Here is a 24,979-nt window from a genome sequence, read left to right as displayed (position 1 = left end):
AATTTTTTTGTTCTTGTTATAAATACAAAATGTTGATCTCAATTAGTAGTAAAAAAAAAGAATTCTATAATTAGTAAATTATGTAATTAGTAAAAAAAAAAAAAGAATTATGAATAATAATGTCAATCAGTTAATCAACAAGCATATCTCAGCTAGTCATTATGCCAAGCACTGGAGACACAAAGGCAAAATCCAAACAGTGACTAACTTCAAAGAGCTTGAATTCAATAGTAGCAAAAATATCAGTGATGCTCTATTTTGAGCAATTTTATGTCAAAAGGCTACCTTTCATATTAATAAAAATACTAATAATTTATTTATTAATATATGTTCAAGTTATATTTTAAGATTTGTGGTTATAAAAATTATAACTCTTCATTTTATTTGAATAAAATATGACCTAAAATAACTTAGGTTGATAATTTTATGAAAAGTGGAAGAAGATGACAAGTTTTTTGCTGACCATTTTGGCTCCCATCCCCTGAAGATGATGTTAGATTTCACCATTTCTCCCTTCATCCAGTGTTTTCCAGTACTCTTAAGGAGCACCAAAGGTATCTAGACTCTCTGCCAATGTCTCTAGTCCTTACTAATGGTGTTCTCTTAAAAATAGAGTATAGTCCTCTGCACCCCAGCTTCATTCACTACTAATAGATTAGCTTTTTATGCAGAGAAATATTTACTCTAAAAGGTATAATCACATATATTTAATTCTCCATGTGGGAAGCATGATCCTCCCTCCCTCTTCCCACTTATATCAACTCAGTCTCTTGAGTAGAGGAAGAAGATTATCATAACTTAATCAGTTCCCATAAAGCACAGTCCCAGTTTCTAGTACAAAACCCCTTTTAGTCTTGAGTCTCATTCACTCTAGTCTCTGAGGGCTTCCATATAAGGCTAGCTGGCTGTACCATCCTGTCCACAATCTTGATTCTGAGATTGCCATTGCTCAAGCTGCCAGATCCCATGAGGATCAATTCTGACACCTGAAACGGAGGGGAAAACAATAGTTCAGAATAGAAACAAACACTACTTCCTGCTTCCCAACTCCCAGACCCACTTCTCAAAGTTCTGGTTAAAAAGAGGGAAGAGGGGAAGGAAAGTCTTTCCTCTCACTCACACCAGTTCAGTTCATAGAAAAAAGAATCTTAGATTCAACCTCACCAGGCACTGAATTAAGTGAGGCTATCCCCACCTATGCAATAGAAGAAGAAGAGGTTCTGTTTTAGGCATTCTGGATGCTGTGTAAAGGCACCTCAGGGAGACTTTCGTATTCATCAAAATCAGCTGTGAGGCTTGGATTATATAAGAAAGGAGACAGAGACAGAAAAGATCTGGAACTGCTGTATTATTTTGTAATTGTTTCTTCTTTGTGGCTAAGTAGTCTCTTCCACATAATTGGCTATCTAAAATGATAGTTTGTATCTTATTCCCATTTTCATTGAGAACTTCCATTTATGCGTTTCAAATATACAACTCTTCTCTGAAGCAGTGGCTAGGATAGTAGTTCAGATGGTTAAAATATGGCCATCAAAATTTAAGTTGGTTAAGTCATCGAATAAATGCATGACTAGGAAAAAATAATTGGCCAGTTATATGACAAGAACAAAGGATAATCAGTGAATAGTCCCATGATTCCACGGGTATCCATTGGATGTCTCAGTGCATTGAATTGATGTATACTGGGATACTATGGCCAAAAATGTTACAGGACGGGCAAGCACAGATGGATGTAATCTGCATTATTAGAGATACTCAAAGCAGTGAGATGATGGTAATAATGATAGTCAACATTTATGTGGTGCTTTAAGAATGGCAAAGAGATATATGTGTACATAAATATACATACATACACACATACACATATATATGGGGAAGTGTCAAGATATTAGGAGAAAGCCTATTTTCCAGAGCTTCTCCCTGAATTTGGCATAACTGCAATTCTTTATACTCATCATCTAGATAAACTCAATCACAGAATTTTTTCATATAATTATTGTATTGTTTTGACCAGCACCAGGTGGTCCTTGAGCTGTTCTGGTCACTGAGACATCCAATGGATACCCTAAATGCCCACATTAAAGCATGTGTCCTCAGTGTCAGAGGCAACCCTGGCAAATGGGTCTAGTTTCCATCCTTCAACAGAATAAAAAAAATGTTTTGCTTATGACCACTATTAGCTCCTTGTTTTTATTTTTATTTTTCAAAGTTGACTGTGGTTGTGACTAGCTATGTGAGCTCTTTGATATTTTCAGTTTATAGAGGTTGGATAACCTCTGTGACTCTGGTCATTTGTTTTCAGATTTGAAACCAGCATCTTTTGATCAGCATATTTCTGAAGTAAGATTTGAATTCGGGATTTCCTATCATAAAGTTCAAAATCTGGGTACACATCTGCCTCATAACTAATTATAATAATTAACATTCACATATTGCTTTAAGTTTTGCAAAGCATGTTGCAATTTTCTCATTTTATCCTTCCAATAATCCTTGGAAATAGGTACTATTATGACCCCCATTTTACATATAAGGAAAATGAGGCAGAGGATAAGTGACTTCCAGAATCATATAGCTAGTGAGGCAGGGTTTGAACTCAGGGGTTCCGTTCTTCCTGAGCCAACTCTCTATCCATTGTGCCACCTAGCTGCCTCTAATCCAATGGAATATTGGAACAAGTACTGCATTACCTCATTTATCCAGCTATCAGCCTTCTGGAAACACCAACCATCTGGAATACATTCATGGATCCATGAAAAGGGAGAAAAAAATGTTTGGAGCCTGAATCTGGAAGAAAATAAATGTCATAAAGCCCAGGAATAGGTGGGGCACCAGCTTTCAGGCCATGACCCAATGACTTAATAGTGTTTGTAAAATTAAGACGATTCCTTTAATAAGCTTATTTTTCTGGATTCCTATGACAATCTTCTATTTTTCCTAATTTACAATGGAAAGTAGATGGGGAGGCAGGGGTGAACACTGCTGGATGAAAGTCTCTGAGCACTAAGGAGATAGTAAATATCAGGAGATCAGACCAGATAAAAAACACAGACTAATTAGTCTAGAAGTGGACCAGACCTTAGAGACCAAAGAATCCATTTCCCTCCTTTTATAGATGAAGAACTGAGGTGTAGGATGTGAGTTGCTCAAGATCACAAGTTTTTACATGGTAGAGGTGAGATTCAAACCCTGTTCCAAATCTAAATCCCACATACTTTCCACTGTACCACAGTTGTCTCTGCAAGTTTTACCTATTAGGTTATTAAGCACCAGGCAAAGAATTTCATCAACCTCAGTGATTCCTGAGAACACACTGGGTTTTAGCATTTTTTCAATACATGCTGTTCATAACAGGAAAAGATAAAATCTGTCCAGTAGATTCTGTATAAAAATGAAAGGAAGTGTGTAATTTACTTTAGGAAGATTTCCATTGAAACATCATAGACTTAAGGGGTGGAGCCAAGATGGCAGAGTACAGGCGGCAACTCAGCTGAACTCTTTCAACATTCCTTTCCAAAATGACTTTAAAATAACACTTCATAGTAAGTGTTAGAGCAGCAGAGCCAACAAAAGGTCAGAGTGAGAAAATTTTTCCCCTAAGACAGCTTAGGAGGTCAGCAAGAGAAGTCTATGACACTGGGGAAGATCACAGAATGCAGAAAGCAGTACCAGTAGTGGGCTTTGGAGGTGCCCTCAACAAAGGCAGCAACAGTAGCAGCCACAGCTTCTAGAGCTCTCAGCCCAGAGACAATAAGACACTGAACAACCTGTTAGAAATTACAGGGGACCTTTAACTGCACTGAGAGCAACTGGTGCTGATTGATACCTTTTTTGATACCTTTTTTTGTCTATGTGTAATTGAGTCACAGTTCTAAGGGAGTGCTTTGTGGTTAATCATAAGGGAGCAGGTTCCCTGGTTGCAGTTCTGAGGCACAGAGGAAATTGTGAATGTAGGAGATCCAGGGACCTGTCAAAGTTCCAGAGCTAGAGGAGTGCTGGTGCTTTCAGCTGCAGGAACCTTTCTTGGATAAATACCAAAATTAAGAAAATAAGAGTAGTGGCCACATCTTTCCCTACTCTTTAATCTTGGAAGCACTAGAAATTTGTAGACTCTCAGAATTATACTAGAAAAAACCCCACCATGAAAAACTTGAAACTTATGATAGTACTTCTCTACCCCCAATTAAGAAAAGTCTGACTTTACCATAAAATTCAACAACAACAAATTTGACCATAGAGAGCTACTGTGGGGCCAGGGAAGACCAAGTCAGAAACTCAGGGGAAAACAAACAAACAAACAAACAAAACAAAACAAAAGTGTTAAAATGGCTCAAAGCAAATCCTCATAGAAAAATGCTAATTGAACATAACCCCAACAAGAATAGAAGAATTTAAAAAATCAATGAGTGCTAAAGGAAAAGAGCATAAAAAATTCACTGGAGAAAGGAATTCCTTAAAAAGCAGAATGTGCCAAATGGAAAAGAAAGTAAAAAGCTTATTGAAGAAAATAATTTTTTAAAATTAGAATTGAGTAAGTGGAAGCTAAAAATCCCATGAGACATCAAAAAACAAAGTCAAAAGAAAAAAATAGAAGAAAATGTGAAATATCTCATCAGAAAAACAACTGACCTGGCTGATAGATTAAGATATATGGAAGGAGGATGATAAAAGGGAGGTTGGCTTAAAATAAACAGTGGTCAGAAGCAAAGTGGACTTTTAGAAAGGGCAGAAGACAGAGACACACACACATATAGAGAAATACAAAGAGACACAGAATGATACACAGAGAGAGACAGACAGACAGACAGCAAGAGATAGAAATAGAAGAAGAGGCTCTAGGGAAATGCAATTAATAATCATAATTGGGAATGTGAATGGGATAAGTTCACCCATAAAATGGAAGTGGATTTAAAACCAGAAACAATATTGTTTCAAAAAAGACACAAAGAGGTCAAATAAAGGAACAGAGAAGGAACTAATATGCTTTAGCTAAAGTAAAAAAAAAAAAAAAAAAAAAGGAAGAGGTAGCAATCATGATCTTAGATGAAGCAAAAACAAAAATGGATCTAATTAAGAGAAATAATCTGAGAAACTACATTTTGACAAAGGGTACCAGAGACAATATTATAACAAAATAATATTAAAAAAATTTTAAAGCAAGTTCTCTGATAAAGACCTCATTTTTCAAATATATGGGGTACTAAGTCAAATTTATAAAAATAAGAGCAAAACCCCAGAAAAAAATCAAAGCTCTCTATAATCATGTGAAAATACTCTAAATCACTATTGATTAGAAAAATACAAATTAAACAACTCTGAGGTTATCACCTCCCATCTAACAGGAAATGACAAATATTGGAGGGAATGAGGGAAAATAGATATATGAGTAAATAGTGGAGTAGTGAACTGGTCCAACCATTCTGTAGAACAATTTGAAGCTATTCCAAAAGGGTTATCAAACTTTCCATACTCTTTAACCCAGCAATAATACTACTGGGTCTATATACCAAAAAGATCAAAGATAAAGGAAAAAGAATATATATGTACAAAAATATTTGAAATTGAGAGGATACTTAAAGTGAATATATGAATAGTGAACATGAGAATAGTGAAACAAACTATGATATATGATTATAATGCAACAGTACTGTGCTATTAGAAAGGGTAAGGGAAGTGGTTTCAGAAAAAGCCAGTAAGACTTATAAGAAATGATGCAAAATGATGTGAGATGAACTGAGAGGTCATTGTTCAGAATAAAAACGATGTAAGATGACATGGAAGACTTGGCTACTCTGATCAAGACAATGATCCATGACAGTTCCAAAGGACTCATAATGGAAAAATGCTATCCACCTCCAGAGAGATTAGAAACTGAAGTATAATTTCTCACTAATTTTTTTTTGCTTTTATTTCTGGGACCATAGGGCTAAGATGGAAATATTTTACATTATTTCACCCACACAATTAATATATATAGATGTCTTCTCAATTTCTGGAGGAAGGGTAGGGTGGATAGAGAGAATTTGACACTCAAACTTTAAAAAGAAAAAAATGCTAAACAATAAACAATTTAAAAAAAAAATAAGGAAACATCACAGTCCCCAAAGTTTTTATTTATGTGGGCTATATCTACCAATATTTACAATATAAATTTAATCCTTAGTATTATTACAAAAATAATTTTTACCCCTCTAGAACACTTTGAGAACTGCTATTATTTAAACAAAGAAGTTGGAAGTGGAGCAATTTGTTAGAGGTCCAGAATTACAGCTGATAGTAGCTCATTATTGTGCAAAAACTTAAAACAAAAATATGTCCCAACTCTGAATTAATCCATTTGTTATGGTTCTCAGGCCATCTGATCTCATTCATATCCAATACAAATGATCAAGTACCAAAATAAAGAAATCAATGGAGGATTCTGGGAAAGTTTACTTATTATATAGCACTTCTCTTATTCCAGATATTATTTATTTATTTTTTAAAAAGAAGAACAGTATTATCACATCTGTTTTGCATATTTCCCCCCAAATTATTCCTATGAAGCATTTACAGTTCAGCCTAGGACAGATAGTCTCAGACCCTCTAGGCTATTTATTAACATAGATGAATGGTGTCATCAGAGAGATTTAAATGATTCAGCAGGAACATTCCTGTCTAACAATTCATTTTACCCCTTCAGATCTTGGGCAGCAGCCACATCATAATGACTTCTGTGCCTAACCAAAGAAGGGCAAAGTCAGGCAAATTGTAGGCATTATACAAGTTGCTTTCCATCACTGAACAAAAACATTAAGAACTTCAATTCAGTGCTTCATAATAGCTTAACACAAAGCAGCTTAATGGAAAGGGTCCACTTATAAGGGTTCTTTTTAATTGATATGAGTCACCAGGCTTTTTCACAATGGTTAAAAATGAAACATTCAACTGATATGATTATAAGATCCTGTAAGGTTCAAAAAGGTTCTCAAAAGTAAAGAAACCAGGATGAATCAGTGCTATTGCAGAGAGTTGAATAAAGAAGTATTCTTATCTGTGAAGGATCATAAAAGTCAACTTTTAAAATATTTTTATGGTAAATGTAGAGGTGTACTGCAGTCAGCTTCAATATTTGAGAGAGCCGATTGTTAAATTTTAATTGTGAGCACTTAGACTTTAGAAATGGACAAATACTTCAAATCAAGGTCTGATTTATTGTTTTGTTGATTATCTAGATTTGATAAAATGATGGAGAAAATTAAAAAGAGAGATTAAACCTAAATGTGTCCTATGTCTGTTTCTTTTTCTTGGAGAGATAGTTATTAAATATTTACTAGCATATTGCTGGACATAGATGAGATCGTACCTGATCAGAAGGAGACAGAATGGTTTAGTGTCTAAGTACCAGATCTATAATCAGAGGAGGTAGATGCAAATCTCATCTCTGTTGCTCTTTGTATGATATTGGGTAAATCATTTAAGCACTGTGAGCCTCAGTGCCTTCCCTTTAAAATGAAGGATTTTGATTAGATGATCTTCCAGCTGGAAATTTGTAATCTTCTAATTTTCTTTTTGTTCTTCTTATTGTTGTTTATATAAAGAATGATGGACATATAAGTACCCCATTTGGAGTTTTCTTGGCAAAAATACTACTGTGATTTGCCATTTCCTTCTCCAGATCATTTTACAGGTGAGGAAACTGAGGCAAACAGCATTAAGTGATTTGCCCAGAGTAACACAGTTAATAAGTGTTTGAAGGCGAATTTGAATCAGGAAGACTCATCTTTCTGACTCCAGACCTAGCACTTTATCCACTATACTACTTAGTGTATAAGTAAGTTAGTGTTTATGTTTTATAAAATCATTGGAATTAAAGAATTTCAAAGTTGGAAGTAATTTTGGAGGTCATTAGTCAAACCTATATCTGAATGGGAATATATATACACAGGTAAGAACTACTCAAGGTCCACAAAACACTTCCCTCAAAACAACCTTAATAGGTACAAACATTATTATCTTCATTTTAGAAATGATAAGAACAAGGCTCAGAAAGGATTAAATTACTTCCTTGTGGTCACATAGCTAAGAACTGATAAGGCCACTATATAAATCTGACTCCAGCTATAATGGACAAATTAAACAACTAGGCAAATGAGTAAGTGCGATTTAATTCTAGTTCCCTTTTCCTGGTTTTCTTTTTCACAGTTGTTCTTATCTTTATCTGTCTATTTTCCATGTGAATTTTCTTTAAAAAATAATTCCACAAAATAATCTAGTGATTTTGACTTAGTAGTGCTCTAAATTTGTAAGTTATCTGGGAAGCCTTGATAATCTCTACTATATTTATTGAACCCAATCAAGAGCAATGGGACATACCTATTTTCAGGTCTTCCAATACTTTTTGTAAAGTGCTTAATAAACTTTTATTGCCTTCTCCCCTTTCTTACTCCTATAATGGGAGTACAAACAGATAAAGGTAGGTAAATGAATGTACACACATATAACACATTTTGTTATTAGAGAGGTTTCTGTCATCCTCCTGATTCTTAGTTGTGGTATATAAAAACATGGGTATATTTGGTGGATTTGTCTTCTATCTTCCTCCTTCATTGAGATTATTTAGTACTTTCAGTCATGTACATATTGACTATTTGATGTTTTCTGCAATAATAATAAGAGGGGCAATTAAAAAATTGTCTGATAAATTCAATAAATGTATGGATGTTATTTGGTTGCTAGAAATAACTCAATTAGAACAGGACAGTTCTTAGAAGTCCTGAAATATTGTTGTAGCTGACATTTCAAGTGATTCAAAGGAAGAAAAATCTTAGCAAATATATTATTTGGAGATTCAACTTGAAAACTCCATATGAGAAGAAGTATAAGAAATAAAAAAAGAATATATTTGCACATTTCTTTATATTGTTAGTTCTTTTGAAATAATTTTCAAAAAGTTCACGTGGAAAATAAATAGATAAAGATATTAACAAATGTGAAAAAGAAAACCAGGAAAAGGGAACTTGAATTAAATTGTACTTGCTCATTTGCCTAATTATTGAATTTGTCCATTATAGCTGGAGTCAGATTTATGTATTGGGTCTACCATTTCTTAGCTATATGACCATAAAAAACCATTTAATCTTTTCTGAGCCCTATTTTTGTTACCATCACTGAAATGAAGATAATAATGCTTATATCTACTAAGATTGTTTTGAGGAAGTTTTTATTTTAAGAGGATTAGTGCTGTGTTCAGAGCTCTCCAACTTTGGGGGTCATAAGTCAATTTGAGGACACTTTGTATCATCTATGCCCCTTAGTCTAGAAAATCACTTACCGTGTGTAATATGTTGCACTGGATATGGGAGTATAAATTAAAATAGTCCTTTCTCTTATGTGTATGTATACACACACACACACACACACACACACACACACACACACACACACACACACACATATATATATATATATGTGTGTGTGTGTGTGTGTGTGTGTGTATACACACATATATATATGTATATATGTAAAAGGTATGGTATTTCTCTTCTATAATGATATTAATAATTTAGATAGTATTTAATCTTCTTTCAAAGTATTTTAGATTTGCATTTTCATTGACATAGCTTTATTCCAGCTAAGAAAACCTTGTTGACAAAGGATATAACATCTTTCTTATAGTACTTCAAAGCACAGAGGATGAATGTGGAATCTGTAGCGAGCTGTCGTCTCCAGAAGCTGCCGGATCACTCTCTGGGAAGAGATCTGCTGTGTCTACTCAAATCTTTCAGACAGATTCTTCTTCCTGTAGTGAACCGTTGTCTCCAGGCAGTTGCTGTTAACTCTTGTCCAGAGAAGTGACTTCCCTTCCTGCAGAGAGCCGACTTCCCTTCCTGCAGAGAGCTGCATCAAGCCAGATGTAGTGCAGAGTCTTCTCCTTGAATCTCCTCCAGCTCTTATCCTTCTCCAGGCAGACTGACTTTCCAGGCCCACTGTTGTCTCTTTTATCCTCCCAGAGAATGGGCGTGGGATAATGCAAGGGCTTCTGGGAAGAACCACTTCAGCCAATGAGCTTGCTCCTTCTATCAAGTCAACCTGAGTTCTCACCTTGTAATTGTCCAGACAACCTGAATTCTCACCTTGTCACTGTCCAGACAACCTGAGTTCTCACCTAGTAATCCTAACAGGAATCCATCCAGATTCTGGGTTGGAGAGTTTCTATTTTCCCTGTCACAGTTGGATCACATCTAGAATTCCATCTCATTCTGGACACATTGGTTTAAGAAGGATATTAATAAATTAGAGATTATCCAGAGGAGGTTAATCAGGATGAGTAAGGGTCTGGGAGTCCATATCAAATAAAAAGTGGTTGAAGGAACTGGAAATGGTTAGCCTGGGAAAAAATGCTTCAGGAGTGAGACAACAGTTGTTTTCAAGTATTTGAGTGACTCTCCTATAAAAGAGAAATTCAAATTGCTCTACTGACTGGGCTTCAGAGAGCAGAATAAGGACCAATGGATGAAAATTATGTAAGGGTAAATTTAGACTTGATGTCAGCAGATAAACAAGAACAACAAACTAGAGCAGGCTATTTGGGGAGATAATGGGTTTTTCTATATTGGAGGATTTTGAGCAGAGCCTGAATATGTTATTATAGGGCTACTTCTTCAGATATGAGATAAAAATTGATGATCACGCAGTTCTATAATAGTATTAAAGAAGGGATTAAATATTCATCCTCTCTGCTTTGTAACGCAATAAAAGAGATGGCGTGTCTTTTGTCAACAGGGGCTTCTTAGCTATATCAATGAACAAGCAAATCCAAAATGCTTTGAAAGATGAGTGATATTATAGCTATAATATGTATAATATATGATATATATGTAAGTATAAATGTGAATTATCATCATTATTAATATTATCATTATAGAAAATCAATAACATAAAGAATTATTAAAGAAAGCACAGAGGTGGAGCCAAGATGGCTGAGTAGAGGCAGTAATTCTTAGCTGAATTCTCTCTACACTCCCTTCCAAACAACTTTACAATAGCACTTCAAAGTGAACTCTAGAATGACAGAGTCAACAAAAAATTGGAGTGAGAAATTTTACAGCCTCAGACAATTTAGGAGTTTGGTTCTTAGGATGGGATTTGCTCCAAAGCATCTGTTGTGGTACTAGCAGTAGCCCTTGAAGGATAGATATTACTGATTGACAACTTTATTGCCCTTAATAAGTTCTGCATCACAGTTCTAGGACTAAGAAGATCACTAGTATTTTCAGATTCTGGGAAGCAGGGGCCTTTCTTGAGTAAAAACCAGAGAAAACAGCAAGATACCTGTTATCATAACTTTCCCTGGATGGTACCAACTTGGAAGGAGAGAGGAATTGCAGACCTTCAGAATTAGCTCTGAAAATAGTAGCATGAAAAAGGCAGAACCTTTCCACAGTTAGATGAAAATAATTTATTTTTGTTTAATTTTTATTTTATGAAGGCCTAGGTCATACAGCTACTAAATGTTTGAAGTCACATTTGAACTTAGATCCCTTTGACTCCAGGGCCAGGGCTCTAACTACTGTACCACCTAGCTGCACCAGCAGAAACAGATTTTAAAGTTCAAAGTCTAGAAAAATGAACGAACCATTAAAAAGAACTTGATGATAACATTGCTACTATATGCTAGGGAAAACCAAGCTACAAACTCCGAAGAAGATAACAATGTAAACCTAAACCAGTTAAAACCAAAACCTCAAAGAAAAATGCTAATTGAATATAAACTCTGCAAAATTCCTTTTTTATTGAAATTTTTTATTTTCAAAACATGCAAGGATGATTTTTCAACATTGACTCTTGAAAAATCTTGTGTTCCAATTTTCTCCTTCCCTCTACACCCTCTCCTAAATGGCAAGTAATCCAATTTATGTTAAACATGGTAAAACTATATGTTAAATCCAATAAGCACATATATTTATACAAATATCTTGCTGCTCAAGAAAAATCAGATCAAAAAGGGGGAAAATGTGAAAAAAAAAATAAAATGCAAGCAAACCACAAAAAAAAGAGTGAAAAGGCTATGTTGTGATCCACTCTCAGTTCCCACAGTCCTCTCTCTGCCTATAGATGGCTCTCATCATCACTGATTCATCTAATTGTTGAAAAGAGTCACATCTATCAGAACTGATCATAGTATAATCTTATTGTTGCCATGTACAATGATTTCTTGGTTCTTCTCATTTCACTTAGCCTCAGTTCATGTAAGTCTCTCTAGACCTTTCTGAAATCATCCTGCTGATCAATTCTTATAGAACAATAATATTCTGTAACATTCATATTTCATAATTTGTTCAGCTATTCTCTAACTGATGGGCATCCACTCAGTTTCCAGTTTCTTGCCACTACAAAAAGGGCTGCTATAAACATTTTTGCACATGTGGGTCCCTTTCCTTCCTTTAAGATCTCTTTGGGATATAAGCCCAGTAGAAACACTGCTGGATCAAAGTATGATAACTTGATAACCCTTTGGTCATAGTTTCAAATTTTAGCAAGAATTCCTGGAAGAGTTAAGGAAAGAGGTAAGAATAACTTAGAAGAAAACAGAAAATGAAAGAAAAAATTGTGAAAAGAATTAACTGCTTAGTAAAAGAGGCACAAAAAATACTGAAGAAAATAAGAAGTTAAAAAATATATAATTGACCTAATGGTAAAAGAGAAACAAAAATTCATGAAAGACAAGAACTCCTTAAAAAGCAGAATTCAACACATGGAAAAAGAGGTACAAAAACTTATTTCAGAGAATAACTGTAAAAATTAGAATTGGAAAATGGAAGCTGACACTGAGACATTAAAAAAAAAAAACCCAAAGTCACAAGAATGGAACATAGGAGAAAATGTGAAATATCTTATTAGAAAAATAGCTGGTCTGGGTAATAGATCAAGAAGAAATAATTTAAGAATTACTGGACTACCTGAAAGTCATAATCAATAAAAGAGACTAAAAATAATATTTCAAAAAATTATCAAGGAAAACTGCTCCGGTATGATAGAATAAGAGGGTAAAATAGAAATGAAAAGAATCTATCAATCATCTCCTCAATGAGATCCTAAAATGAATAGCTAAATTCCAGAGCTCCTACATCAAGGAAAAAATATTTCAAGACAGCAGAAATAAATAAATCATAATCAGGATCATATAAGATCTACGAGCTTCTATATCAAAGGACTAGAGGGTTTGGAATATACTTTGTAAGACAAAGGAATTAGGATTATAACCAAGAATCCACTATTCAGAAAAATTAGGCATAATCTTTCAAGGGAAAAGATGAATACTCAGTGAAATTAGGGACCTTCAAAATTTCCTGATGAAAAGACTAGAGCTGAACAGAAAATTTGCCACTCAAGTATAAGATTTCAGAGAAGCATAAAAAGTTAAATATGAAAGGAAAATCATAAAAAATACAATAAGGTTAAGCGTTTTATATTCCTATATGAGAAAACGATTCATGTAATTCCTAAGAATTTTATCATTAATGGGGAAGTCATAGGGAATCAATAGAAACTTAGAACATAAATATCAGTCAATTATGATTGGTGATCTAAAAAAATTTAGGAATGAGAAAAAGGGATAAACTGGGAGAAGGGAGGAAAGAAAAGAAGAGTGATAACAATTATCTCATAAAAAAGAGATGTGAAAGGAAGAGAACATGACATATGGAAACACGTGTTACATGATTTCACTTGAATGATAAATATTATCTTGCATACCTTTTAAGTGGGTAGGTGAGGGGATAAAAGGAAGGAGAGAAATGGGAACTAATTTTTTTTTAAAATTGTTAAAAATAAATAATAGTTTTTTAAAAGCTAGAAAAGGAAGAGCTTAAAGGCATTCCCCCAAACTTAAGCTTGAAGGAACCCTGATAAGGTTCACATAGCAAGTGAGTGATAACTAGCAAGTTTTCCATTAGAATCTATATCAAATGATGCTAAATTGCATGTTCCTGATATTATATCAGAGGTAAGGGAGATTTTCCCCATTTTAAATGTAGAAAGAAGGGAGGATGCTAAACATTATTTGTCCATAACTCTCCAACTAATTATATGAGTTGAAGAATTCCTTAATATTAGGAACTAGGGAATCAGCATGGTATTGTGGAAAAAGCATTGAGGATATAGGTTCGAATCTCACTTTTAATGGTTGCTACCTATGTGACCTCGGACAAATGTCTAAATCTTCTTGGCCTTGGGTTTTCCTATATGAAAAGTGAGGAGATTGGATTAGATAGCCTGTGAGGTCCTATATCTCTATGGTCCTATGATTAGATAAATATAGTCACAGAATTCAGGAGTAAGGAAGCATTGAGACCTTCTTACCTAAAATGTCCTCAAATTCTGGGAGAAGACATAGGTGCAGGGTGACTAAGTAAGTTTTCTCAGAGCCAGGAAAAACCCTGTTATGGAGAGGGTTCAGAAAAGTTCATTCAAATTTAAATATCTTGATGGAGATTTGGCCAAAACTAAGGTGAGAAGCCCTGAAAATCTCTCTCTCTCTCTGTCTTTATCTCTGTCTCTCTGTTGCTCTCTCTCTCTCTCTTCTATCTCTAGGTAGTCTCCAAAGACCTTCAGAAAGTGGTGTACCCACAAATTTTGAGGTTGTTTCTGAAAAATTTTCCTAATCATACAGGAGAACCCACCAAGACTCAGACTGAGTTATGAAGATGGCTGTCCTTCCAATCAAATCAAGAGTACAGGAAACTTTTTAACAAAAATAGACTTTGCAAAAGACCCATTGTCCTAGTCCTCACTGGAAATAATTTTCTTGCTTTCCCTAGCAGGAGGGTGGGATGGGATGTGGGTGGGAGAGGGTAATTCAGGAAGATACTTGGGGGAAATAAGTTTAAATTGAATAGTGTCATACAATATTATTAACAACAGCTAAGAAGCAAACAGAATGCTAAATGACACCTATTATTATAATTAACCAGGTGGATGTTAAGGTGGTTGTTTTTTGTTTTTTTGGGTTTTTTTTTTTTTTTTGTTTGTTTGTTTGTTTTTTACTATTATTATTATTGAGAATTCTCAGACAAGGAGGCTCTGAGTGCTTACCCAGAAAGAGAAATATAGAAGTAAAGGAAAGGTACTTGTGGTTAGAACCTCGGGAACAAATTGGGGTCTCAATTCTAGCTTCTTGTTCAGCCTGTATTACAATAATCAGGGTAGAAATCACAGACCAAAGAGGATCTATCAATCCAGCCACTCAGAGCTTTCCAACTGAATGATATGGACTGAGCAGCAACAGTTACTCAAACCCAAACTCTCCTCAGGAACTTTCAAAGGTCAGACAAAATAAGGGACCAGCAATCAGCCTTTGTAGTATATAACACTACTTTCAAAGCACTGAAAGATTGCAGCTTTTAGCTTGTTCCTAAGATCCTAGAATAACATAACACTCAATATCTACCCCCCACCAAATAGCAAAAGCATCTGCCAAGGTATTCTTCCTAGAAATGTAGCAGAGCACATACCTAATATCAAATTCTTAGGAAAAAGTCAGGAAGAATGAAGAAACAAAAAAAGAATTCTAACATAATGAGCTATTATATTAGGGAAGCTTGCACAAACCCAGAAGAGAAGTACTCTAAAACACGTATAAGCAAATCCTTAGAGAAAAACACAACTTGGGCAAAATTTCCAGAAAAAATGTAAATCAAGAATTATGAAAAAAATTAAATTTTTTATAACTAAAATGAGAGTGCTTAAAGAAATAAATGGAAAAGAAAAAAGAGATATGAAAAAAGGAGTTGGAAAGGAAACTAACAGCTTAATATAAGAATTATGAAACCTTACCTAAGCAACAAACTCTCTGAAAATTGAAATGTAGCAAATAGAAATCAATGATTCAATGAGACAAGAAGAAATGTTTTTTAAAAAATCAAAAGACTAAAATATAGAAAAAATATAAAATATTTCATAGCCAAAACAACTGATGTAGAAAACAGATCAAGGAGGAAAAAAATCATTGTGTTATCTGAAAGCTATAACTAAAAAAGCAAAATGAAACAAAAAGAGCTTGGTCATCATATTTCAGGGAATCTTAAAAGAAAACTACCTATATCTTTTAGAAGCAGAGGGCACAGTAGGAATAGAAAGAATTTAATAGTTACCTCCTAAAAGAAACCCCAAATGAAAACTCTCATAGTCAAAATATAAGTCAAAGAAAAAATACTACCAGTAGTCAGAAAACAAAAAACAAAAAAGAAAAAAAAAGAAAAGAAAAAAAAAAAAAAAAAAAAAGAATTCAAGTACCAAGGAGCCACAGTCAAAAGATAACATGTGATTTAGTAGCTAACACTATGAAGAAGTGGAGAGGTTAGGAAACAATCTTCCAGAAGACAAATAACATAGGTTTATAGTCAAGAATAATTTACCCAGAAAAACTAAATATAATTCTACAGTGATAAAAATGGATCATGAATGAAATAGATACTTGCAAGAAGTTGCAGGACTTCATAGAAACTTTGATATTCAAACAAAAGGATGAAAAGAAGCATAAAATAGGTGAATATGAAAAAAATGATAAAGGACTAAGCAAATATATTTTGGGATGTGGCTAGTGTGAAAAAAATATTTTAATTCACTATACATATCTGTAATGAGTTTTCTTTTTTTGTATTCTCAATTAGAGCAGGGTGAGGTGGGGATAGAATGGGATGGAAGGGTGAGTGAGAAGATAAATTTTGTCTGATTAAAACAAATAAAACATTTTTGAAAAAACAGTTAAATGTTGTTAACTTTGTGTATGTATGTCAAGGGCAACTGGTGAATTTGGGGGTAAACTTTCATTTCAATTGGATTGAGTGATAGAATAGCTTTATTGCTAGATCTGGGTTCCACTCATCTCAGAATCTTAGTAGCTATGTTAATTTTAATCTCTATCTCATTTTTATTATCTACAAAATGAATGGATGTGGATTTAGATACATTTAAGTTTATTTCTTAACTCTAAATCAATAATCTTACCTCTTGTCAGCAGATGGAAAATGTTTTTGATAGAATGTTATTTTTATTTCCTTTTTCACTTAATATCTAGCTAATTAGTTATGTAATCCTAAGAGATGTGTTAGTTAATTAGGTGGTTTCTAAGCCTAGACTTGGAAGAATTAATAATTGAATTGCAAGAGATGGAGATTAGGGGATATTCTGAGCAATTTGATAAATTCCCCAATCAAACATGCATTATAGAGCAGGACTTTTGTCTGAAGGATGTTTACTAAACCAATAAACATATGATCTAGTATTTTGCTGGGAGAACACAGAAAATTCTTCTGTTTGGTCCTCAGTGGCCAGGCTGAACTCAGAAATGCCTATTTTGAGGCTATGGAGAGTGAATTCAAAGCCAAGCCATGATTTGTCATATCAAAAGTAGTGGATTCTCCTCAGGGTTTGAACTGTTCCTATTATTAAAGTAAGCAGTCTAGATATACATTGATATTAGGTCTAGTTCCATCTAAAGAGCTCAAGAAAGTGAATTCCTAAACTGTAAGGAATTTGGGCAAAAATTCTAAGAGCAAAATTGTTATCCTTGTATAGGACCAGAAATTAAATCAGATCTTAGACATGGTTTGCTTGGCTTACAAGAAATTATGTAAGAAGAATTGTAAAATCATAGATTTAGAGTCTATGGATTTAGATGCTATCTCATCTAAACTTCTCATTTGATAAATGACTGCATTCCAAGATTTACAAATGATTTACCCTAGATCACATTATGGATAGAAGGATTTGATCCTGACTTCCCCTGCATAAGGATTACTTTTCAGGCTTAGGGCCTTCTCAGTCTAGGACTAATTCTCCTTATATTATAAGTACTTCTAATTGCTTTTCCTTCTTATACTCTTGAATTTATATGGTTTATAAAAGGAATTTGGGAGGACTCCTTCTTTACCTATTTTTCTAAATAGTTTACATAGTAATGGAATTAATTGTTCTTTAAATGTTTGGTAGAATTCGATTGTAAATCCATCTGGTCCTGGAGATTTTTTCTTAGGGAGTTCATTAATGGATTGTTAAATTTCTTTTTCTAAAATGGAACTATTTAAGTAATTTATTTCTTCTTTTGTCAAACTGGGAAATTTATATTTTTGCAAATATTCATCCATTTTAGTTAGATTGTCAGATTTGCTGCCATACAGTTGGGCACAAATAGCTCTTAATTATTGCTTTAATTTCTTTTTCATTGGTAGAAAATTCACTCTTTTCATTTTTGATGTTGGTGATTTGGTTTTTTCCTTTCTTTTTTCTATTCAAACTAACCAAAGCTTTATTTATTTTGTTGGTTTCTTAATTTTGTTAATTTGTTCAATAGTTTTCTTAGTTTCAACTTTATTAATCTTTCCTTTGAGTTTCAGAATTTGTAATTTGGTATTTAATTATGGGTTTTTAATTTGTTCTTTTTCTAGCTTTTTAAATTGAATTCCCAATTCATTGATCTCCTTTTTCTTTATTTTATTCATGAAGCTATTTAGAGATATAAAATATCCCCTAAGAACTGCTTTAGCTGTTTCCCATAGGTTCTGGTATGATGTCTCATTATTGTCATTCTCTTGGATGAAACTTTGTTTCTGTGATTTGTTTTTTGACCCACTTATTCTTTAGAAATAGATCACTTAATTTCTAATCAGATTTAGTAAATTTCCCTGGTCCTTTATTGAATATAATTTTTATTTCATCTTGGTCTGAAAAGGAAACATTTACTATTTCTGCATTTCTGCTTTTGATTGTGAGGTTTTTATGCCCTAATAAATGGTCAATTTTTGTGTAGGTTCCATGTACTGCAGAGAAAAATATGTATCCCTTTCTATCTCTAATCAATTTTCTCCAGAGGTCTGTCATATCTAGGATTTCTAGGATTCTATTAACCTATTAACCTTTATTTTGTGGTTAGATTTGTCTGATTCTGAGAGGGGAAGGTTTTAGGTAGCCCATTAATATAATTTTGCTGTCTATTTCTTCTTATAACTGGCTTAAAATCTCTAGGAATTTGTGACTCTACCACTTTGTGCTTTATCAAGATGTACTTTCCTTCTTTATCTCTTTTAATTATATCTATTTTTATTTTTACTTTATCTGAGATCAGAATTGTTACCTTTGCTTTTTAAAATTCAGCTGAAATGTAATAAATTTTGTTTCAGCCATTTACCTTTACTCTGTATGTGTCTATGTCAGATGTGTTTTTTGTAAACAACATATTGAAGGATTCTGTTTTTTAAACCACTTCTCTACTCTCTTGTTTTATGGAGAATCCATCCCATTTATATTCATTGTTATGATGACCAAGTCTGATTTTCCTTCCATCCTATTTTCTCCCCTGCATATACTTTTCTTCTCTCTTTCCACTCTGTCCTTAGTAGTGTTTTTTTCTATCTGTTCCACCGCACTACCTTTATCTTTTATCACCCCTTCCCTCTTCTCTTATCCTTTTTTCCTTTTTTTCTGCTTATTTGTTAGCAAAGCCTAGATAATGTATATTTCTTATATGTGGTTTATGAATTCAAAAGAAAGAAGGGAAAGAAGAAAATGAACACTATATTTGAGTACCTTGAGATGGTAGCAGTGGCCAAGAAGGAAAGACAGGTAATTAGGATTCAGGTACAACAGGCTCATAGACAGGGAAAGTCAACCTTAGCACCTCAAATAGAGATTCAATGATCAATGAATAAGTAAATAATAATATTTATTATCATAGTTAACATTGATATAATGCTCATTGCACCAGTCACTATGTTAAGTGCTTTACAACTATTATCTCATTTGATCTTTAAGACAATCATTATAAATAGGTGCAATTATTATCTCCTTTTTTACAGATCAGGAAACAGAGATGGCAAACAGAAGTTCAATGACTTGCTACAGCAAGGAAGTATATGAGACTAAAACTGAAATTGGGTCTTCCTGATTACAGGTGAAAGTTCTTGGTCTGAAAGTCAGAAGTTCTTGGGAGTTATTGATGGCCAGGGAAAGTGACTGCATACAAATCATGAAGCCCTAAGGTGGAGGGCAGCATCCTTTACAACTCTGATGTCTTACTTTAGAGCAAGTCTTAAAAGGAACCATTAGCATATACCAGCTTTTGAGAGCCCTTCATATTTTGTCTATATTTGCCGGTGATGTCCTGATGCTCTGTACATTGACTTAACTTCCTTTCTGATCATTTCTATATTTCTTTAATTAGAAATTTTGCTTTAGTTCTCCTGATATGTCTGTAACTACATAGCTGTGAACCTGACCCAACCTAAAGCTATTCAGGAGACCCCACCCACTGTCTTGATCTGTAAGAAAAATTTCCTTAAGAGGTCAAACATTCTGGTTCTGGTCCAAGCTAGTTGTGTGATCTTAGACAAATTATTTTACCTCTCTGTTCCTCCAAATTTTACTCTCTGTAAACTAGAGATAATAAATGCCCTACTTATCCTCTATGAGGACAAAATAAGAGAATAATATAAATATTTATTTTTTTTAATGGCATGATACTAGTGAGGTACTAAGATAAAGCATGTAAGTGAGTCATGTGTACTTCCTAGTGGAGCATACTGCATTATTAAAGTTTTCTCAAGGCCCATGTAAAATGCCACACCCTTCCCATTAGAGTTGCTCTCCATGAAGAAATATAAATCCCATAGTAGAGCAAAGGAATGTTCAGCCAGATTGGCTAATTGGCTAATACTGAGTTTACAAAGTACCACAACTTGTCCAAAATCTTGCTTCATTTTGTGTTCCTTCTTTTAAGTCAAGAATAACTCCCTGAGCTATTTCTTTGGATCACACTTTACTGGGGATTGTAGCAGCTGCATAAGAGGCACTGGAATCTCTCTTGACATAAAGCTTCAGTTTTAGACTACTCTTGTCACTTTGAGTTGTGTTTCAACAACTTGTGTTTCTTTGTTCCCCCTTTAGAGCCCTTGCCAGTGGTTTTCCTTTCTATCTTTGTCTTTCTTCTCATCTACAAAATGGGGATCAAAATATTTGTGTTATCTACCTCACAAATGAAAGTATTATTAATAACCAAGGTTTAGGGAGATAGTTTCCCCTTTTTCTATAGTCCTCATTTCAAAGGATATTGAAAGATGTTTCTAATAATGAGATTGAATTAATTCTCCTTAATCTTGCTCAAACCCCATCTAACTCTTCACAAAGAATTTAATCCCATTACGTTCTACTCAAGTTTGGTTGGGTATAAATTCTTTGATTAGATTGCCCAAAGCTGGGGGTTCTTTAGAAGTAAATGAAATAATCAAAGTTCATTAGAATAGGTCCAGCTCCTCATTGTAATATTCATTCTATCTCATTACTTGTTAACCAATCAGACTGACAAGACAAATCCAGGAACCACATGAATACAATTATAAAACACTTTTCATCCAAATAAAGTCATATCTAAGCAATTGGAAAAATGTTAATTGTTCATGGTTAGGCCAAGGCAATATAATAAAAATGACAATTCTCCCTAAAATAATCTATTTATTTAGTGCTATAACAATCAAACTTCCAAATAATTATTCTATAGATTTAGAAAAAAATAATAACAAAATTCATCTGGAAGATCAAGGATATCAAGGGAAACAATGAAAAACCAGATCTCAAAACTCTGTTATAAAGCAGAGCAATCTGGTACTGACTAAGAAATAGAGGGGTGGATCCCTGGAATAGAGTAGGTAGAGTAAATGACCATAATAATCTAATATTTGGCAAACCTCAAAATCCTCATTATTTGATAAAAACTGTTGGGAAAACTGGAAAACAGCATGACAGAAACTAGGTATAGACCAGAATCTCACACTATAACAAAATAAGGCAAATGGGTACATGATTTACACATAAAGGGTGATATCATAGGCCAATTAGCAGAGCATTGAAGAATTTATTCATGAGCTCTATGAATAAGGGAATAATTTTGAACCAAAGAAAATAATAGAGAGCATTGTAAAATATGACCAGTTTTTGTACAAATAAAACCAATTCAACCAAAAATTATAAGGAAAAGAAAACTGGGGAATTTTTTTTGCAACAAATGTCTCTGATAAAGGCCCATTTCTCGAATATATAGAGAACACAGTCAGATTTATAAAAAACAAGTCATTCTCCAATGGATAAATAAATGGTCAAAGATAATGAACAGGCAGTTTTCAGACAAAGAAATGAAAAACATGTGTGATTATATGGAAAAAATGCTCTGAGTCACAATTGATTAGAGAAAGAGGTATCTTCTTACACCTATTAAATTAGTTAATATGAAAAAAGAAATGAAAGTGATAAATATTGGAGGGAATGTGGGAAAACTGGAACATTAATGCATTGTTAATTGATCCAGTTGTTCAGGAGAGCAATTTGAAGCTATGCTCAAAGGGCTATAAAATTATGAATATCTTTGATCCACAATATCACTGTTATAAAAACTTTTTTTAAAAAGTGAAAATGACCCATTTGTACAAAAATATTTATAGTAACATTGTAGTGCCTAAGAATCGAAAATAAGAGATTATTCATCAATTGCAGAATGGCTAAGCAACCTGTGGTTTATGATTATGATAGAATATTATTATGTTATAAGAAATGACAAGCAGGATAATTTCAGAAAAATCCTGGAAAGACTTATTGATACAAAATGAAGAAAACCAAGAGATGGTTATATACAATAATAGCAATGTTCTACAATGAAAAACTTTGAATGATTTACCTAATCTCAGCAATACAATAATCCAAGATAATCCCTAGTCCTTTTACTCTTGAAGTTTACTACATCCACTTTTAGTGAAAGAACTGATATTGTCTAAATATAGAATGAAGTATATTTTTTCAATCTATCTCTTTCTTTCTTTTCTACCCATTTGAATCTTTTTATACAAATTGACTAAAGAAAATGTTTTATATAGGTGCAGATGTATAAATCATATCAAATTGCTTACAGTCTAAGGGAGGGCAGAGAAAAGGGAAGGAAGCATAGAATTTGGAACTCAAAACCATTCCAAAAAAGTTTTAAAATTTTTTTAATGTAATTTGGAAAATTATAATATCATTTAAAATATCTACAGCTACAGATTCTATAATTAGGACAGATATAATTATTTCTAAGTCTTTTATTCAAACTCTAGAGTTGAGTCTTCTATACTGCAATGCTATTGACAAATGAAGCAGAAGGAACTATTGCTCAAGAACATTCTCTTCTGGTAACCCTCACTGAATGAATAAACAAAGAGGCATTTATTAGGTATTTATTATGTGCCAATCTCTATGGTAAACCATGATACAAAGCAAACAGAGCCCTTGTCTTCAAAGAATTTGTATTCTGATGTGAGAAGATCACACCAAAAGGGGAGTTGGGACTAGTAAGGGAGCACTTAGTTCTATAAAGCTACTGAGATGATAAATAGATTTAAAAAATTACTGGAATAGGTTGACATTTTTCCCCATGTAGAAACAAAGTCAGAGCTCATTAGATGTAGGTTAATATTCCCAATAAAATATTGGCAATGATGGTGCTGAGCAGAAGTTGAAGAAATTATTTGCAAAACATAGCATTTAGTGAAAAGATGATTAAGAGTAGGGAGGGAAGGATGATCTGAGCTTTCCTAAAATAGTAGTTTGGAAAAGGTAGTTTCCAATAAAGAAAGAAGGACTCTGGAAGGAATTTTCCCCAGAGCAAAAGGTAGTTGGCTAGAAGATAGCTGGGAGTTTGATTTAACTTTGGAAGTCAGGTCATACTATAAAGCCCTATTGTCTGTAAGGCAGAGACCCAGAATATGACCATTTTAGAAGAAATGGAAGGAATTACAAGGCATTCCATACTTTAATTGAAAAAGGCAGAAAAATGTTCCTTGGGCTTTTCAATCAGATGCTCTTAAATGTAGACTGAGTTCTCTGCTTGCTGAAATAAACCTTCTTTGAACTAGGCCAGCCTGTATACTGGCCAGCACATTTTTAGCCATTTGGTGGTTTTTGTTTGTCTATGTTGTTTATGGGCTGTGCATGAGTTCCTAAAGGCTGTGCTCCATCCTGTTTTGCAGTGGGATACATCTATGAATATAATCTTTCCATTAGGTTATTTAAGTGACTCTGTCACTGACTGCAGTTTTGTTTTTTAGGTTACATATTGGAGTTTTCAAATTCATGTCCAAATAGAACTAGTTGTCTTATATAAGATATGTGCTGCATTCCCAATCCCATTTCAATGAATAACATATATATATATATATATATATATATATATATATATATATATATATATACAGAGAAAGAGATTTTTATTTAGAATAAGCATATATTCTAAATAAAAGGCCCTATTCTCTGACTTTTTTCTGATCTAGCCTTAATTTCTGAATGGGCATTGCTAACTCAAACCTCCAGAACCAACTTCAGTTGTCCTGATATATATCTTGCCACTGAATCCAGATAATTCTACAAGAGAAAAATGAGGCAGGTGACCTTGCCCAGACCTTCCTCACTTAAATTCAATTCATTTGCATATCATGGCATCACCTCCCTGATGTCATGGTCCTCTTGGAGAGTGAAGGACAAACAATATAACTTTATTTAGAAACCAGATGACTTGACATGCCATCTTTGTAGGAATCCATCTCTGCAACAAAAAGTTTTTTTTGTTATTTATCACTTGTGATCTAACTGCAATTGATGGCAGTGACCTACATATTTTTAAAATTTTTATTAATTTTATAATTATAACTTTTTTTTGACAATACATAGGCATAGATACTTTTTTACAACATTATCCCTTGTACTCCCTTCTGTTCCAAATTTTTCCCCTCCTTCCCTCTACCCCCTCCCCTAGATGGCAGGCATTCCCATACATATTAAATATGTTTTAGTATATCCTAGGTATAACATATATATATATATATATATATATATATATATATATTCAGAACCAAATTTTGTTGTTGTTGTTGCAAAGGAAGAATTGGATTCGGAAGGTAAAAATAATCTGGGGAGAAAAACAAAA

The 24,979-nt window shown here is 33.6% G+C and overlaps 1 long non-coding RNA gene across 1 annotated transcript in view; it reads right to left on the bottom strand.

The window, feature by feature from the left end:
- Positions 1–461: 461 nt before the first annotated feature.
- Positions 462–24,979, bottom strand: part of LOC141555540 (uncharacterized) — a 63,107-nt gene continuing 38,589 nt past the window's right edge. Inside the window, exons 2-3 of the long non-coding RNA XR_012486249.1 lie at positions 2,688–2,784; positions 462–986 (exon numbers count right to left, since the gene is read on the bottom strand). This is a non-coding gene — a long non-coding RNA (uncharacterized LOC141555540). The remainder of the gene's footprint in view (positions 987–2,687; positions 2,785–24,979) is intronic.

The sequence above is a fragment of the Sminthopsis crassicaudata genome, chromosome 1, assembly GCF_048593235.1.
Source record: "Sminthopsis crassicaudata isolate SCR6 chromosome 1, ASM4859323v1, whole genome shotgun sequence".
Taxonomy (NCBI): Eukaryota; Metazoa; Chordata; class Mammalia; order Dasyuromorphia; family Dasyuridae; genus Sminthopsis; species Sminthopsis crassicaudata.
The sequence above is the reverse complement of the archived record's forward strand: the minus strand, read 5'-3'. Positions and strand labels throughout refer to the sequence as shown.